Here is a 14,374-nt window from a genome sequence, read left to right as displayed (position 1 = left end):
CACTTCTTACAACAGATTTAGACAATGGAGTCTGGAGAAACATGGAGGTGATGACAGAAGGAAAATGTCATAGATGGAGGAAAAAAGGTAACTAAAACTGATTGAAAGAACTCCACAAACATAAAATGTCTCTGTATATTCACTTTCTTATACCATTTATGATTTAAATCAATGATCTACTACAAAATATTTGCATTCACTACTTGAAATTTACTTCATTAGCATTTTTTTGTATTAAGGTTTTGACAGTGAACCGTAAACCCTAAAAATAGCCCATCTTCATTTTCTTCATTCTTGGAAACTCTCTTAATATAAGAGTTTTGCTTTCTTGCCCCATTCCAGCTCCATCAGCATTTCTGTCTGTATCAAGCATATTTATGCATATAATCACTTACTATTACCTTCTCTATCTCTTTTCAGTTTGCATGAATACAGCTTAAGTCATTTAAAGATCCCAGATATGTGCTAATTAGAGTGTCCACCCTAAAGGTATTAGTAAATCAGACTGCTGCTAATCTAGTCTCTGAATGTATTACTTTGAAATGCCCTAGGATGCATAAGGGTATTGAAAACTATCAACCCCAGAGAACAAAATTTATCACCTCTGTCAAATAATACTCACATTGATGAATTCTGACATTTACCTCAATATAAGTCAGAATCCACTTATTATTTAATTAGCCAATTCTATGTAATGTTTGCCATTAAGTTTGACAACATATGCAGCTTCTTTCTTTTCTCATATTATGGTATAACATAACATGAATTAAAGAGGAATCTAAAATTGAGAGTTCAATCTTCAAAGTCGTGTATTCTTTGACCTGCAGTTTGACATTCTTTCAGTGATACTACTTTTTGTGAAGAATTAAACCCTGTTGTAGCATTGTAAGTTCTGTGACATTTTTAAAATGCAGCTTCTTGACATCAAATTGAGAATTGTTTCTGGGGCTAGCTTATGGGTAACATAATGGCCCACATGTTTTATCTGAAATATGATTGTTGTTATTCAAGTAGTCTTTGCCCCAAATATACATTTATTGAAAAACTGAGCCAGATTTTCTAATCATATGGAAATAGTGGTATTTGTCTATACAATCAAATGTGCTTCTAATCCCACTTCTTGTATAGGTGGTGTAGCTAGATCTCTAAGACTAGCGAGAAGCATTGCCTTAATCCTCATTAAAAAAAAAAAAAAAAAAAAAAAAAAAAAAAAACCTCACCAAAATCTTAGTGTTTAGGAATGCTTGTGTGATATAGTATATAGAAATGGTTTTGTTCACCAGCACTCTGCCCCACATTACATTATTCTAATAACAATATATTCTTCTTTTGTGGAATTTCTCCTTCCCCATTCCATCCATGTGTTTCCAGTGGGGACTGTCATTAGTATACCACTCCCCTAGTCAGAAGTTGGATGAGTCCCTGACTCATACTGAGACCAGCTTATTGACCCATTCCTGAGGCACAGTGATCTTCCTAACACCAAATGGGTGACTCAGGCTGAGCCAGAGGACATCTTAGTGACACAGGATTTTTCTTGGCCTCTTTATCAGACTTGCAACAGGGGTGAATATTTACTCTGCCCACCGCCCTCAACCCCATGCAGAAAGGAGCACGTGAGCGAGTGAGTACCTGACCCGGACAGCCACTCTGGGCGCTGTCACAGGAATAAGCTCCATGCAGGGCCCACAGCAGGCCAGACCAGGCATGAGTGAGTGAGTGCTGGATCTAGCCAGCCAGCCAGCCACTCCGGGCACCAGCAGGAGCAAGCTCCCTGCAGGGCCCACAACCAGACCAGGTGACAATGAACAAGTGTGGGATCCGGCCAGCAGCTCCAGGCACCAGCAGAAGCAAGCTCTGGGCGGGAACTGTGCTAGCGCCCAGGTGGGGGTGCCTGCAACTCTGAAGCCCCAGAGGGCATGTTACAGTGCTCTCTTAGTCTACTGTCTGTGGATGCCTGTGTGTTAACAACTCAGTTGGCCCTTTGCCTCCTCACGTGAGGCAACTGCCCTCCACCAGTGAGGGCAAAGGGCCGGTGTGACAGCCTTTCTGGGTACCTGCATTTGGTGGGCCCCGAGCTGTTGTCAGAATACAAGAAGAATGAGGTCAGGCAGACACTTGAAGGCTAGTGAAGGTGGAGAATTTTATTGAGCTATGGAAATGGCTCTCAGTAGAGAGGAGAGGGGAGCTAGAGAGGGGAATGAATGGCAGGTAGTCTTCCCTGATGTCAGGTTGTCTTCTCCCTGAAGTCTGGCTGCCTCATCCCCAAAGATAAGCCATCTCTCTTCCCCAGAATTTGGCGGTCTCTCCTCTCTACTGACTAAGTTTGGGATCTTTATAGACACAGGCTTGGGGTGGTGCAGGCCATAGGTAGTTTTGGAAAAGGCAACATTCAGTTGGCTCTTTCTGAATAATGCCTTTTTACCAATCAGGAGAGAGTGGGCAAACAGGAATAGAAGTTCTCACTTTGGGCTGCAGGTTTCAGACTTTTTGACTTGAAGGTAGGGTTCACTGGAACCTGCTCCTGTCTGCCTAGAATTTCTCTACCTCTATCTTTAGTAGGATATAACTGGAAATTCTAAGAATCTACTTTTTGCCTCTTGAGCTATATAGATGGGAGGTTTTTAGTTTGGAGTGGTCTAGAGCCATATTCCCAATTCTGGAGAAAATTTATCTGGAATAGGAAAATCTGATATGCAGAAAAAAATCAGAGGTAAGAATCAGTGAAAGGAAATAACTGGGTGAAGTTTATAAATTCTGTCATCTCTGAGTCCAGTTCTACACTTGGATTTGTTGTAGGTTGTTTATATTAGACAATAAATTTCTCATATTTGCCTAAGTTAGTTGAGTTGAGGTTTTGTCACTTGCAACTGTAAGAAATTTAAATACACTGGAATACCTGGAAGTCTTAATGGTATTTTTCAGGAAGCCTAGCAGCTTCTGATAAGCCTTAAAAGTGTTTAAAAGAAAAGCAAACTTGCATCTAAGCAGATATGATATGCAATACACACAAGATACATAGTGTTACAGTAACATAATAACTGCTTTTAATGATCTGTCTCAAGGAGGAAGAACATTTATAAAGATTTTCAGATCATGAGGTCTTCTTAGATAATCTGAATCCTGCTTATGCTATATCCCAGCTGTGTGGATTAGGCAACTTACATAAAGTCTTCAGTCTCTGTTTTCTTATCTGCAAAACAAAGATGATAATACATATCTCATTTGATTCTTACAGTGTCTGGCACTTATAAGGTGATCAAAAATAGTATCTATGATTAATATCTCTACTATTTTAGGCACTTAAGGTGTCCTAACCAAATATCTTATTTAGCAAAATGAGTCCAAAAACTTTATTAATTTATAGTATTTACTGGATATTTACTACCCGTAGAGATAAATAAGGCTTATGGCTTTCACTTATAGAAGTTACAGCTTTATAGAAGAGAGCATAAATATGCATATGTTGTAGAATTAGACCGAGTGGGACACTTAGTAGTGTCTTGGGAAACAACACACATTATAGAATTATTGTGTCTGGAAATTCACCTTGACAGAGTTGCCTAAGCAAACTCTTGTGAGTCCTCTTGAGGATAGGTTTATAGACAGACTTCTAATCAGAAACTATAAAAGCCAGAAGATGAAAGAACATCTTTCTTTCTTTTTAAAAAAGTAGGAAGGCTTAAGTGCAGATGTTTTACATGCATATATTGCATAGTGGTGAAGTCTGTGTTTTTGGTATACCCAACACCAAAATAGCATCATATCCATTAGGCAATCGTTGAACCCTCACCCCTACCTTTTGTTGTCTTCCATGTCTATTTTTCCACTCCATATATCCATGTGTAGCCATTGTTTAGCTCCCACTTGTGAAAACATGCAGTATTTGACTATTTCTGAGTTACTTCACTTATGTCAATGGCCTTCATTTTCATCCATGTTGCTGCAAAAGACAAGATTTAATTTTTATGACCAAGTAGTATTCCATGGTGTGTGTGTGTGTGTGCGTGCGTGCGTGTAGCTCACATTTCCTTTATACAATTCTCTATTGATGGACACGTAGGTTGATTCCATATCCTTAATATTGTGAAGAGTGCTGTAATAAATATATGAGTGTAGGTACCTTTTTGATATAATGGTTTCTTTCCATTATGTAACCAGTAGATAACCAGTAGTGGGATTGCTGGGTCAAATGGTAGTTCTATTTTTAATTCTTTGTGAAATCTCCATACCATTTTTCATAAAGGTTGTACAAACTTACATTCCCACCAACAGTATATACACATTCCCTTTTCTCTGCATCTTCACCAACATCTGTGGTTTTTTGAGTTTTTGTTAATAGCCATTCCAACTGATAAAAGATGGTATCTAATTGCAGTTTAGATTTTCTTTTATTTAATGACTAGTGATAATGAACACATTTTCATATTTTTTGCTGCTTGTATGTCTTCATTTAAAAAAATATATGTTCATATCTTTTGCCACTTTTAATGAGGTTATTTGTTCTTTTTTTCTGATTCAATGGAGTTCCTTATAGATTCTGGGTATTAGCCAATTTTCAGATACATAGCTTGCAAATATTTTTTCCCCAATCTGTAGGCTGTCTGTTTACTCTATTGATTGTTTCTTTTGCTGTGCAGGAGCATTTTAAATTAAGTCTCATGTGTTTTTGTTTTGTTGTGTTTGCTTTTGAGGATTTGATCATAAATTCTTTGCTTAGCCAATGTCCAAAAGACTTTTTCCTAAGTTTTTTCCTTTGATTTTTGTAATTTCAGGTCTTACGTGTATGTCTTTAATCCATCTTGAGTTAATGTTTGTATGTGGTGAGAGGCAGTGGGTCCAGTTTCATTCTTTTGCATACGGCTATTCAGTTTCCCCAGCACTCTTATTGAATACGGTGTTTTTACCCCAGTGTATATTTTTGTTAATTTTATTGAAGATCAGTTGGTTTTAGGTATGTGGCTTTATTTTTGGGTTCTCTATTCTGTTCAATTGGTCTGTGTCTGTTTTTGTACCACTACCATGCTGTTCTGGTTACTATAGCTTGTAGAATAATTTGAAGTTAGGAAATGTGATACCTCCAGCTTTGTTCTTTTCTTCTTTTTGCTTAGGATTGCTTTGACTATTTGGGTTCTTTGTTGGTTCCAGGTGAATTTTAGGATTTCTAAAAATTCTATGAAAATTTACATTGGTAATTTGATAGGGAATGAATTTAATCTGTAAATTGCTTTGGGTAGTATGGTTATTTTAATGACATTGATTCTTCCAACCTATGAGTATGGAATGTTTTTTCACTTGTTTGTGTCATCTATGCTAGTTTGTAGTTCTCCTTGTAGAGGTATCTTACCTCTTTGGTTAAATATATTGTTAGGGTTTTTTGTAGCTATTGTAAATGAAATTAAGTTCTTCATTTGGTCCTCAACTAGATCATTATTGGCATATAGAAATGTTCCTACTGACTTCTGTACATTAATTTTGAATTCTGAAACTTTACTAAATTCATTTACCAAATCTAAGAGTATTTTGATGGAGTCTTTAGGGTTTTCTAGATAGAAGATTAGTGCATCAACAAACAGGGATAATTTGAATTCCTCCTTTCCAAGTTGAATGTCTTTTTTTTCCCCCTGGTCTGATTGCTCTGGCAAGAACTTCCACAATGTGATGAATAAAAGCAGTGAAAGTAGGCATCTTTGTCTTTCTCCAGTGCTTAGAAATGCTTTTAACTTTTCCCTGTTGAATGTGATGTTGCCTACGGACTTGAATACAACCATTGAGCTAGAGGCGTCATCCATTCCTATCCATGCCAACATTGACATGCAGCTTCACCCTGGATACTGCTGCTCCACCTTTTAGCTTTGTTTCTATTTTATTTATTTATTTATTTATTATTATTTATTATACTTTAATGTGGTGCGGCCACTGCGTATAATCAGTAGTAGGTTTGTCGTCACATATGTATACTTTTGTTAGCGTTGTGCCGCACCCATCAACTCTGTCATTTACATCAGGTATAACTCTCACTGCAATCCCTCCCTCCTCCTCCACCCTTTTCCCATGATAGGCCCCGTGTGTGATGTCCTCTTCCCGAGTCCACAGCGATCTTCATTGTTCAGTTCCCACCTATGGGTGAGAGAACATGCAGTGCTCATTTCCTGTTCTTGTGATAGTTTGCTGGCATCGATGGGTTTGTGGCTGCATCCATGTCCCTTGCCAAAGGACACACACAAACTCATCTTTATGGCTGTAGCACCCAGCGGTGTATATAAAGCACATTTTTAATCCAGTCTGTCACTGATGGACATTTGGGCTGATTCTGCCTTTATTAGGAATAGTGCTGCAATAAACATATAATGCGGTGCATGTGTCTTTATAGCAGCATGATTTATCATCCTTGGGTATATACCCAGCAATGGGATGGCTGGGTCATAGTACATCTAGTTCTAGATCCCTGAGGAATCGCCCATACTGTTTTCCATAATGGCTGAACTAGTTTACAATCCCACCAACAGGTAAAAGTGTTCTATTTCTCCACATCCTCCAGCACCTGTTGTTTCTGACTTCTTAAATGACCTTCATCTCTAACCGGTGAGACGCATCCTTACTGTGGCCTTTGGATTTACTCTCCGATGCAACACAGTGATGATGAGCATTTTTCATGTGTCTGTTGGCTGTATGAATTTCTTTTGAGAAATGTCTGTTCATATCCTTGCCCACTTTTGATGGTGGGGTTGTTTGTTTTTTCTTTGTAAATTTGTTTGAGTTCTTTGTGGTTCTGGATATTAGCCCTTTGTCAGATGAGTAGATTGCAAACATTTTCTCCCATTCTGTAGGTTGCCTGTTCACTCTGATGGTAGTTTCTTTTGCTGTGCAGAAGCTCTTTAGGCTTAATGAGATCCCAATGGTCAATTTTACTTTGCTGCCATTGCTTTTGGTGTTTTAGACACAGTCTTGCCCATGCCTATGTCCTGAATGGTACTCACTTAGGTTTTCCTCTCTATAGGTTTTATGGTATTAGGTCTAACATTTAAGTCTCCTAATCCATCTTGAATTAATTTTCGCATATGAGTAAGGAAAGGATCCAGTTTCAGCTGACTTTTGGCTAGCCAATTTTCCCAGCACTATTTTATTAAATGGGAATCCTTTTCCCCATTTCTTTGTTTCTCTCAGGTTTGTCAAAGATCACGGCCGTAGATGCGTGGCATTATTTCCGGAGGACCCCTGTTCTGTTCCATTGGTCTATATTCTGTTTTGGTACCTAAAATGCTGTTTGCCACGTAGCCTTGTAGGATAGTTTGAAGCCAGAAGTGATGCTCTTAGCTTGCCTGACTCAGATTGTCTTGGAGATGCGGCTCTTTTTGGTTCAACATGAACTTCAGCAGTTTTTTCCAATCTGTGAAGAAACTCGTTGTAGCTTGATGGGGATGTAGTGCTGACCTATAAATTACCTTGCAGTTTACCTTTTTCATGATATTGATTCTTCCATCCATGAGCATGGTATGTTCTTCCACTTGTTTGTATCCCTCTTTGATTTCCTCACTGAGCAGTGGTTTGTAGTCTCTCCTTGAAGAGGTCCTCGGCATCCCTTTGTAAAGTTGGATTCTAGGGTATTTGATTTCCTTTGAAGCAATTAGAATGGAAGTTCATTCATGATTTGGTTTCTGTTTGTCTGTTATTGTGTATAAGAATGCCGTACTTTTGCACATTAATTTTGTAATCCTGAGACTTTGCTGAAGTTGCTTATCAGCTTAAGGGAGATTTTTGGCTGAGATAATGGGGTTTTTAAATATACACCATGCCATCTTTGCAAACAGGGATACTTGGACTCCTCTCTTCCCAACCGAAATCTTGACTTTCCTCGCCCTGACTGCCCCACGAACTCCCAAACACCATGTCACCAGAATGCGAGAGAGGGCATCCCTGTCTTGCGCCAGCTCTCTCAGCGAATTTTTCCAGTTTCTGGCCCATCCAGCATGATAATACGTGGCCTATTGGCAACAGCCCCATGATTCGGAGGCACGCCCCATCAACACCTAATCTCATTGAGCCGCTTTTAGCATGAAGGGTCATTGAATCTTTGTCAAAAGCCTTTCTGCATCTATTGAGATAATCATGTGGTTCTTGTCTTTGGTTCTGTTTATATGCTGGATTATGTTTTATTGATTTGGTGAATGTTGAACTGTGCCTTGCATCCCAGGATGAAGCCCACTTGATCATGGTGGATAAGCTTTTGATGTTGCTGAACTGCTTCTACAAAAGTATTTTATTGAGGATTTTTGCATCATGTTCATCAGGGACATTGGTCGCAATTCTCTTTTTGTTGTGTCTCTGCCAGGCTTCGGAATCAGGAAGATGTTGGCCTCATAAAATGAGTTAGGAGGATTCCCTCTTTCTATTGGATTGGAATATTTCTGAAGGAATGGTAACTCTCCTTGTACTCTCTGGTAGAATTCGTGAATCCATCTAACCTGGACTTTTGCTGGTAGGTTATTAATTATTGCCCCAATTTCGTATTCGCCATTGGCCTGTTCAGGATTCAACTCTCTTCCCGGCTTGGGCCTGGAAGAGGCAGGGTGTCCAGGAAGATCCATTTTCTCCTAGGTTTTCTAGCTTTATTTTATGAGGTGCTTATAGTATTTCATGATGGTAGCTTGTATTTCTGTGTGAACAGTAAGTGATATCCCCTATCATTTTATCATACGATTTGATCTCTTTTCTGTTGTCTTGTTAGTGGTCTCTGTCAATTTTATCTTTTTCAAAAACCAAACCTGATCTTATTAATTTTTATGTTTTTTGTGTCTCGTGACATCTTCAGTTCTGTTCTGACCTTGAAGCATTTTTGCCTCTGCTAGTTTCTTTTGAATGTTGCATTCTTTTGTTTCTCTCAGTTCTTTTTTAATCAGGATGTTGAGGCCAATTTTAGATCTTTCCTGCTTCTCTCTCTTTGTATTTAGTGTCATAAATTCCCCTCTTAACACTGCTTTTAAACCTGCAAGATCTCTGGTATGTTGCATCTTGTTCCTCATTGGTTCTCAAAGAACATCTTTATTTCTGCCTCCATCGTTATGCAACGAAATATCCAGGAGTTTGTTCGCTTCCATGTAGTTGAGCGGTTTTGATTGAGTTTTTAGTCCCTGAGTTCTAGTTTGATTGCACTGTGGTCTGAGAGACAGTTTGTTACAATTTGCTCTTGTACATTTGCTGAGTAGTGCTTTACTTCCAATTATGTGGGTCAATTTGGAATAAGCATGTGGGTGCTGAGAAGAATGCATATTCTGTTGATTTGGGTAGAGTCTTATAGATGTCTATTCAGGTCCGCTTCTCTGCAGAGATGAGTTCAATCTCTGACATCCTTGTTAACTTCTTGTCCTGATCTGTCTAATGCTGACAGTGGAGTGCTGGAAGTCTCCCACATTACTGTATGGGAGTCTGCCCCTTGCAAGTCCTCAAGGACTTCCATGTATGGGACAATCTGGGGTGCTCCTGTATTGGGTGCATATATATTTAGGATAGTTAGCTCTTCCTGTTGAATGACCTCACCGGCACGCCTCTCGGCCCTCGACCTGATGCTCTAAAAGCCCCGCTCTACCCAGAGACCAAAAGTCAAAACCCCTGCTTTTTTGTTCTCCATTTGCTTGGTAAATCTTTCTCCTCCATCTCTTTATTTTGAGCCATGCATGCCCCTGCAGGAGATGGGCTCCTGAATACAGCAGACTGATGGATCTTGACTCTTTATCCAGTTTGCCAGTCTGTGTCTTTAATTGAGCATTTAGTCCATATTTACATTTAAGGTTAAGATTGTTATGTGTGAACTTGATCCCAGTTGGCTATATATTAACTGGTTATTTTGTTTCGTTAGCTGATGTAGTTTCTTCTTTAGCCTCGATGGTCTTTACATTTTGGCATGTTTTGCAATGGCTGCACTGGCTGTTCCTTCATGTTGAGTGCTTCCTAGGGTCTCTTTGTAAGGCAGCCTTGGGTGGTGACAAAATCTCTGTAGTTTCTGCCTACGATCTTTTACTCCCTGACCTAAGAAACCCAGCTTGGCCGGGATGTATTAAAACCTGGCCTAAAAATCTTTCAACAACACAACACACCCACCTCCCTGGCTTAGGAGAGCTCTGCCTGCAGATCCGCCGTGTTCTGGAATGGCTTCCTTTGAAAGGTGAACTGACCTTTCTCTCTGGCTGCCCTTAAGATTACCTTTTTTTCCTTCCATTTGTCCCGCAGGAATCTGGTACTGGCGTGTCTTGCTGCTCTTCTCGAGGAGAGTGTCTCTTGTACTTTCGTATTTCCCTGATTTGTTTGCGGTTTGCTTTATTTTGAGCCTTGATGATATCTCAGCTATTTTAATCTGTTCTATTTTTCTACTTTAGGTAATTTAATTCAGATACGTAGATTTGTCTTTACATCCGGCATTTCTTTGTAGGCGGAGTCGCATTTTTTTATTTCTTCGCTTTATTTCGCCCCATTTGATCCCTTAATCGCTATACTTCTTTCTTCCAGTTGATCGAGTTAGTTACTGAATCTTCAGGCAAAGCTTGCCGCCTTATTTCTCGCGTCATCTCTTTTTCATTTTATGACCTCCTGCATTTCATTCACTCTACTTCATCAATTTCCACTTTTTTTTCAAGTTTCTTTTATGCTTTGCTAAATTCCTAGGCCTTAAGGAAGCTCTGATGGATCAGCCTTCTCTCATCTCACAAAAGTCATTCTCCCATTCAGCTTTGATCCGTTGCTGCATGACTGCCCCATCTAGGAGAGATACCATTTTTGAATTTCCAGCCTTTTCTGCTCCTGCTTTTCCCATCTTGTGGTTTTATCTGCCCTTCGGTCTCTTTGATGATGATGGTGACGCACTGATGGGGCTTTGGGTGCAGGTGTCCTCCCAGTTTGATAGAAGTTTCTAATGGTTGCACCGCCAGAAGGTCTGTTGGAGATTGCTTGAGGTCCACTCCAGACCCTGTTTGCTCTGTATCAGCAGCAGAGGCTGCAGAAGATAGAATATTGCTGAAATGTTATGTCCTGGATTTTGCTTGAGCCTCTCAGGGTGTACTCCCACCCTGTGGAGGTGGGGTGTCAGACTGCTCCCTCAGGATGTCTCCCAGCGAAGTTTCTCCGGGGTCAGGACCCACTTGAGCAGGGAAATGTCCCTTCTCAGATCTCAACCTCCGTAATGGGAGATCCACTGCTCTTCAAAGCTGTCAGACAGAGTCATTTGCATCTGCAGAGGTTTCTGCTGCTTAGTGGTTGTTTACTATGCCCTGGTCCCCAGAGAGGTGGAGTCTACAGAGACAGGCAGGTTTCCCTTGAGCTGCTGTGAGCTCCACCCAGTCTGAGCTCCTGCAGCTTTGTTTACCTACTTGCTTTCCTCAGCAGCCTGGCTCTCCCCAGCCTTGCTGCTGCCTTTGTCATGAGATCATCACAGACTGCTGTGTTAGCAGTGAGGGAGGGGCTCCTGCGGGCTGGGACCCTCCTGGCCAGGTGTGGATATAATCTCCCAGTGTGCCTGTTTGCTTAAAGCAAGCATTGGGGTGGAGTTACCCAACTTTCTCCAGGTTTTGTGTGTCTCAGTTCCCTCACAGGTGCAGTAAGGATTCCTTTCCTCTTTGTGCTTCCCAGGTATGATGCCCTTCCGCTTCAGCTCGCCATCGGCTGCAGCAGCTGACCAGCACCGCATTGTCCAGCACTCCCCTGGGTGAGTACTAACCCAGCAATTCTCAGCTGAAAATGCCAAATCACCGGCTCTCGCCGTGCTGGGAGTTGGAGACTGAAGCTGTTCCTATTCGGCCATCTTGCTGTGCCCTATCTTCTTTGTTTCTTTATCTGTCTTTTTGTCTTCATGATTTCACGAAATTCTGTCATGTTGCCATTTGATTACTTTCTCTTACTCCTACTCCATTTTGTGATTGTTTTATAAGAACTGTTAGTTTTATATTTCCATGTGTTTTCATAATAGTGAATATCAACCTATCATTTATTTCCATGTTAAAACTCTTTTGAGCATTCCATGTAGGACTGGTCAAATGGTGACAAATTCCCTCAGTGTTTACTTACCTGGGAAAGAATTGATTTCTCCTTCATTTAAAAAGCTCATCCTGGCAGGCTATAAAATTCTTGATTGACAGTTTTTTCTTTCAACTTTTTGAAAATGCCCTCCCATTCTCTTTTGGCCTGTAAAGTTTCTGCTGAAAATTCCACTGTTAGTATGATGGGGTTTTCTTCATAAGTGACTATACACTTATCTTTGATTTCTCCCATGGGGGAAAGAGAGAACAAAGTAAGCATCCAACTTCCCTATCCTTTTGAGATGTTGCCAAGAAGGCTGCCTCTCACCTCACCCAGAACACTGAAGGAATCTACACAACTACATCAGCTAATCTGTCTGTGGCCTGTTTGGCTAGCTGACCAGCATGTGGACCCCAGTAGCCAGACAACCCATGGACTTTGACAGCTGGTGTTCCACATACCACCACAGCTGGAACCAATACGTTTCCACAGTGAGCATGCAGACCTCAGCATCCAGCATAGACCTCAGCAGATGGCTCAAATTTGCAGGATTGAAAGTAGGTACACAACCCTGATACTGTTTCATCAGGAGGGAGGGAGAGAAATGGAGCTTGCACTCATCATTCCAGCATCTTGGCATACTACCCTGCAAAAAGGAGGCAGATTAATCTTAGGATTTAGTATGGGTCTTCAGGTGAGCAGAAGGTATGGAAACCTAATAAGTCTCTTTCAGGAGAAAGAGAGAGAAATGAAGCTTTTTCCAACAGCCAGGTGTATTAGTCTGTTCCCTTGCTGCTAATAATGACATACTCATGAATGGGTAATTTATAAAAGAAAGAGGTTTAATTGACCCACAGTTCCACATGGCTGGGGAGGCCTCACAATCATGGTGGAAGGCGAATGAGGTACATAGTCACATCTTACATGGTGGCAGGCAAGAGAGAGCTTGTGTAGGGTAACCCCTCTTTATAAAAACCATCATATCTTGTGAGATTTATTCACTATCACGAGAATGGCACAGGAAAGACTCACCCTCATGATTCAATTACCTCCCATCAGGTCCCTCCCACAACACAAGGAGATTATTACAATTCAGGATAAAATTTTGGTGGTCACACAGAGCCAAACCATATCACCAGGCATTGCAGTACACTGCCCTAGGGAAAAGGAAGAAGCATCCAAGATGGTTCTAGGATGGATAAAAGTCACATAATCCTAAATCTTTTCCTGCAGAAGAGAATGAAAGAAGTAGAACAGATGCATCCAATAAAAGGTTTGAGAGGCCCCCCCAGAATCCTCAGCTTGGCTGACTAATGAAGGCCTTTCATTGCTAAAGCTAGTCTAAAGACTGAAAAGGATAATAAACAACAACACAAAAGCATATTTAGGGCAGAATTAGGTAGTACTGTAACGGTGATACATAAATAACTTTTAACCCTAATATAAGTGCTACAAGATAAAAGTACTAAGAGTAATTATAGTTGCTGGGTGTAGTAGCATGTGCCTGTAATTCCAGCTACTAAAGAGGCTGAGGCAGGAGAATCATTTGAGTTCAAGAGTTTGAGACCAGCCTGGGAATATAGTAAGACACTGATAAAAAAAATAAATAAAAAATAAAAAAAGGAATGAAAAGAGAAAAAGAAAAATTCTAGCCAAAAATATTTGTTAATAAATACAGAATATAAAAAGAAGCAAATTCAGACATTAATAACATAAAAAGTGTACAGTTTTTATATGCGATTGAAGTTAAGTTGTTGTCAATTTTAAAAAGACTTAAACTATAAGATATTTTAAGGGAACCTTAAGGTAACTTCAAAGAAAAAACCCTGTAATAGAAACCAAAACGATAAAGAAAAAAAAACCAGAATATATTATTACAAAAATTATTTAATCACAAATGAATACAGTGAGAGACAAAGAAAAGAACAAAAGAGCCACAAAATAGACACAAAACAATTAACAAAATGGCAACGGTATGTCTTTACCTATTAATAATTAACTAAATAGTGGTTAATGTCACTAATCAAAAGATATAGAGTGGCTGAGTGAATAAAAAACCATGATGCAACTACATGCTGTCTATAACTCACTTTATATTTAAGGACACACATGTCTAAAGTAAAAGGATGAAACAAGATATTCTATGCCAGTAGTAAACAAAAGAAAGCAGGTAGCTATACATATATCAGAGAAAATAGACTAAGTCAAAAACTGTCAGAAGAGACAAAGTTGGTCATTATATAATGATAAAAAGTCAATTAAGGAAGAAGATATAAAAAGTATAAATGTATGTGGATCCACCACTGGAGTACATAAATATATAAAGCAAATATTGGTTGATGTGAAGAGAGATATACAAAGCAACACA

At 39.8% G+C, this 14,374-nt stretch overlaps 1 long non-coding RNA gene across 1 annotated transcript in view; it reads left to right on the top strand.

The window, feature by feature from the left end:
* Window positions 1-14,374, top strand: part of LOC108586579 — a 39,164-nt gene that overhangs the window by 14,715 nt on the left and 10,075 nt on the right. The window contains exon 2 of the long non-coding RNA XR_001904086.2: window positions 16-87. This is a non-coding gene — a long non-coding RNA (uncharacterized LOC108586579). The remainder of the gene's footprint in view (window positions 1-15; window positions 88-14,374) is intronic.

The sequence above is a fragment of the Papio anubis genome, chromosome 5, assembly GCF_008728515.1.
Source record: "Papio anubis isolate 15944 chromosome 5, Panubis1.0, whole genome shotgun sequence".
NCBI classification, from domain to species: Eukaryota; Metazoa; Chordata; class Mammalia; order Primates; family Cercopithecidae; genus Papio; species Papio anubis.
This window is presented reverse-complemented; position numbering and strand designations above follow the sequence as displayed.